The 5,289-nt window shown below is 37.5% G+C and overlaps 1 non-coding gene across 1 annotated transcript; it reads right to left on the bottom strand.

The window, feature by feature from the left end:
* Positions 1 to 800: 800 nt before the first annotated feature.
* On the bottom strand, positions 801 to 873 carry TRNAR-UCG (transfer RNA arginine (anticodon UCG)). The gene has a single exon. It is a non-coding gene; the product is annotated as a tRNA-Arg (tRNA).
* Positions 874 to 5,289: the final 4,416 nt, after the last annotated feature.

The following is a 5,289-nucleotide window of genomic DNA, read 5'->3' as shown; positions in this document are numbered from 1 at the left end:
GCGCAAGGCAAAAAGTTTCCTGGCAGGAGCCACCAGGACTCCCAAAGAGGAAGTGACTAGTGAGTGGGATGGGTGGTATGGGCGTTTGTTATCGTCATTCCCCTTCGGCAAATAAAAGGGGCGGTGGGCGGCTGAGGGCGACGTACTTTATTTCCTGAAAATGTCCTCGAAAATATGAACATTATATCCCGGAAACGGAAGCTGCAGCATTTGCAAGGAAGTGACGCAAGGGGCAGGAAACACCCAGCTATCCAGCTATCCAAAGCCACCCAAATTCCCAACCCAACCTCGCCCACAGAGCACAAAACATTTCGTGGACATGGACAGGAATGTGGATTTGGATGGGTTGATTAAAGCGGGTAAACAGCAGCGACAGGAGACCAGAACGACAGCGAAAACGAGGACGAAGCGCCAGGACACCGTTGAAATGTACACACAAGTGAAAACGGGCCACAGCACAGGACGACAGAGAAGGCGAAAAAGCCGATTACATTTATCATTCATTCAGATTACTTACAATATTAATAAACGAAGCAAATACACATTAAATTCGGGCATTAAATAGTTGTATTTTTAAAATGTATATCATTATCAAATTTATAATTATTTGGGTAATAAAATCTTTTCCTGTTGCTGAACAAAAATTACAGATTGCTTACAATATTAATAAACGAAATAAATACACGTTAAATTCGGGCATTAAATAGTTGTATTTTTTAAATATATTTTTTTATTTAATTTATAATTATTTGTGTAATAAACTCTTTTCCTGTTGTTGAAAAAAAAAAGAAATTTTTCTTCGACCGTGACAGGACTCGAACCTGCAATCTTCGGATCCGAAGTCCGACGCCTTATCCATTAGGCCACACGGTCACTTGAAAATGCTTGCTCAAAATGTACTCTTAGAAAAGATTATTATTACCATTATTAACAAATACAATTACATTTATTTAAGCTAAGTAAATTCCATCGTATTAATTAAACAAAAAATTAAATCAATAAAAATAAAAAAATTTAAATAAAAATTGTGTTAAAAAATAAAAACTTAAACCACAATTAAAATAAAATTAATTTTTGTACAACTGTTTAATGTTTTTGTTTAGAAGAAATCTATTAATACAAAATATTGGTAAATATTCAAATAATAATCAAAATATTTAAAATTACATTGCTCTAAAGAATTTATAAATTTTTTTCGTATTCAAAAAGTTTTCCGATTTTTTTCCCGTGTTGGTCACAGATGTGACCCAGAAGAGTGCGGAGGCGAATTGGACATCTGACTACGTTGTCGCATCCTGCAGGAAGCGTGACGTTGCCGCCGGCATCTGCGGCTCCCTCTTCGTCCATTTCCCATTTTGCCCCCCGGAAAATGGCAAACGGAATGCGAGAGGCAGAAGCCTTTACGTCAAGGAAATGACGGAAGCAGCCCCAGCAGCAGCTGAATCCTCCATCGTCTCAGCTGCTCCGGACTGCATCTCCGGAAAGTGGACTGTGGACACAGGACACACCGAGGAGCCCACAGGGGAGCATCCTTAGAGGACTCGCACAACTCTGCTTTGGCAGGAAATCATCGTCCCATGGGACGTAAATTAAATTCCATGCAAAGTTAATTTTTCTCACCCACCCAGAGAGAGGGAATAGAGAGCATTGAATCAGGAGAAGCTTAGTCCGGATTCCGGAATCTGGGCTGGCTGGTGAAGTAGTTCCATTTCCGCAAAATGGGAGGATGAGGATGAGGGATTTACGGTGGTGGTACAGATATGGGAAAAGTTTATAAATCAACGTAAACTTTGTCATCGCAGTTCATGTGGTGCTTAAATATCAAATTGAATTGAGATGTAGGTAAAGATGGATAGGTTAAAGTTAAAGGTGATGAAACTGCGATTTATAGTTTACTTAAGGATTAGGAAAAGGGAAACTCGATATGAAACAATGATCGGTTTGATGTTATGTGGTATCAATTCGATATGCTCGAAATGTAAATTTGAATTTTCTTCGAATGCGTCTATCTTTTTTACCATGCGCATATCGATTAAAGCGCAACGTGTTTTTTTTTCGAGTGTGTTAAAAAATAAAAAAAAACTTTATTAATAGTAAGTACCTATTTTAAATCTTGCATAATTTACAACACCTTGATTTCTTGATATTGTTGTCCATAAATTCCATAGCTATATTTTTAGCTACCCACCAGATTCCATTCAAAATGACCGACTTCCTTGGTACGCAATTAGAAAGATGTTACATCCTGCCTGGGATTGCCATTTCCACAAAGATTCCACTTACCCAAATCGAGACTGCCTCTTTCTTCTTCGCACTGAGCCAGAATCTGAGAATCGTTGAAATGTGGGGATATGGGGTTTGCAATTTACCTCATTGATTACCAGACCCCGCCGATCCTCCCATCGGCAATCTATGGCCAATGTACCGCTAGATGATGCGCTGCCTGGTCCATAAACAGAGATCCCAAATGCGAATGGGAAAAGAGCGGGCAAATGTAATTGAGTTCCTCCAGCTGGAAATGGTCAATTGGCAAATAGCAAATAGCAAATAGCAGCGACAATAAATGATTCTTCAGCGGATCCGGCGAGCTGAGAAAGCCAAAGTCTGACTGCCAGAGCCCAAAGAGATTTGTTCGGCTTGGCCAGATTACGTGAAAGGTGAAAGTTGTCGAGAACCGCAAAACAGGGGCCAAAAAGGCGAGGCAGAAGGAGCAGCAGGTGATCAAATACACGCGGATAAATGAGCAAGTTAAATATTTAACTGACTGAGCAAAGATCTGCTAAAATAAGTTGAAAAGTTTTCTTTTTAATTGAAAAAAAATTTAACGTCTTAAGCAAATTAAGAAGAAATTTCTAATGTCTATATTTTGAACGTGTCACATTCAATTTCGCTTTAATAATAAATTGGTTTAATGTTTAATTCGCCAAAAAATCATAAAAAGTCTTTGAGTAACGAGTAAGAAATATCCAGTAAATATACAAAAATTTTTGACACTTCAAAATTAAGTTTTTTACTTTAAAAATAAATTTGAAAAATTTTAAGGAAATTAACAATAAATTTGGAAAATATTGTTAGCCTAAAAAAAACTTTTTTGTATTTCTTATTTTTATCATCTTTAAGGGTTCAAGCTTTAAAAATCATTTACAAATTTGTCCTTTCTTTTATAATTTCCATTTAACTGTCAACATATTTTTGTAATTTATCCACAAATGTAGGCCTATACTTAGTATTTTTTCAGTGATCCGTTGGCCATAGCAGGTCATGCAGAAACGGTGAGAAAACCGATCCAATCCCAACCAATGCGATCTGAACCGAACCGAGCCGAACCGGACCCCACCTGTCGGCGACCTGTTGTCGCTGCAGATATTTCCGTAATCCGAATGTGGAACAGTGGCACAGTGGCCACGGCAGTCGCCTCCATTTCTCCACAGCCGCATCTTCTCCATCGGCTTCATCTTCCCAAAGCTTTTCTTCCCCTTTTTTTGCGATTTCTTGCCATTTATGGCGCATGCGCGCAGTACAGAAGTCGCAGAAACTGACAGCAAGACATCCACATCCAAAGACTTCGACGACCCACTGGCTGACTGCTGGACCAGCTCCTCTCCTCTCCAGATCTCGGGACTGGTTGCCATTACCATCTTGTTCACTGTCTTCTTTGGCGGTGCATTACCGCATTGCAAACCTGAATTCTTCTCATCTTTCATTAATAATACTCTTTAGGGGGGTTATGCAAAAATAATAATGAACCCCTTAAAGGCAAGACAATTTTAATAAACATTTTCAGGGGACTTTAGCAATTGTGTCTTTAAATAGCAGGCAGTATTTTCATAAAAGTTATGATAACACAATTTTTAGATTTTAAATTTTAATCGCTAATTTCATATGCTTATTAAAAAAACTATTTTCTTTTTTTAATATTAAAAGTATAGAGTGTAAAAACTCTAAAATAATACCAATAAAAACAAATTCAAAGTATGAAAAACCACACATAATTTAATAATTTTTACAAGATTTATTATTAACCAATTTGTTTTTGCCTTATAGGTATGTTTTTATTTTTAGTGCATTCACCGATCGTTTTCTCTCCAACAGACCCATATTTCTCCTCGTTTCTTTTCATTTTTGGCATACCGATTCCGGATGCTGTCTCCCTCTTTCTCCAAATCCCGACTTTTAGCTTTGGATTGAAGCCCAGTCCTGGGTGCAACGTGTGGTGGCAAAATAGATTATGAATGTAAGGCAGTGGGTGTCTGGAGACCCCGAGTCGAAATATAATGGTGTGGGTACACACGGAGGTACCCACATCGGATTCGGTATCGCTATCGTTTTGAACGGTAGCGTGTCTGTAACACTTTTGCCTCAGCCGCCTGCCAGAGTTTTGAGTCTAGAGTCTTGGGTGTTTTGGGGCTTGAGCTCTCGTCTGCGGCTGCTCGAGGAAGTTATATAATCGAGACAACATCGCGATATGTCGGCAATATGCCTCAATCAATTTAACATTTATGAGCATGCCTGCACGTGGAAAAATCATATTTTATAAATAAAATTAAAAAATAAATAAATAAAAAAAATTTTTTTTAATTTTGTGTTAGAAATTGTAATTTTTATAGAAATGTACTTATAATTATTGAAAAACCTTTTACAAACATAACAAACAAGACAAAAGAGTTTGATTAAAAATCCGAGCTTATAAAAAATAAATAATTTTCCAAAATTCAAAATTAGATTTAAGCCTAAGCTAATTTTGATTTTTGGAAAAATAATTTTAACTTTACTAAGTTAGCTTGAATTTTAATATTAAGATTTACTGATGGCTAATAAATAATATTTTCTCTCAGTGTCTGCGCTGGCTTTAAAGCCTGAAAGTTAATAACCAAAAAAAAAATGCGAAACTCTCTGGGCTTTGTACCTGGATTATGTGGGTGGGCAATCAGGTTGAGACGATCGGGTAAAGTGCATGAGAAAAGAGTGGGGGAAGTGGAGGCCCATGTAACTGATCCGTTTGACTGCCTACCCAGTTATGTTTTTTTTCGTGCTTCCTCATTAAACTTTGTCGGTGGCTGCTGAGATTCCCATTAGGTGACCGACACGAGGATCAAGTGATCGCTTAACAGAAATCGAGGATCGATCAACCTGTTCGATGTCTTGGGAATTTATGGGAGTTTAATTTACGGTTCAGTGATTAGCTGTTCAGTTTTAACTGGGAAAAGTGGTTGAATATGTAATTGAATTTTCTTGAGATCTGTTCCCATAAGTCCCATATCATAGCATGGTATATAATTAAAAGAAGAT

The sequence above is a fragment of the Drosophila takahashii genome, chromosome 2L, assembly GCF_030179915.1.
Source record: "Drosophila takahashii strain IR98-3 E-12201 chromosome 2L, DtakHiC1v2, whole genome shotgun sequence".
NCBI lineage: Eukaryota > Metazoa > Arthropoda > Insecta > Diptera > Drosophilidae > Drosophila > Drosophila takahashii.
Note: the sequence above shows the minus strand (reverse complement) of the source record. Positions and strands in the feature narration are given on the sequence as shown.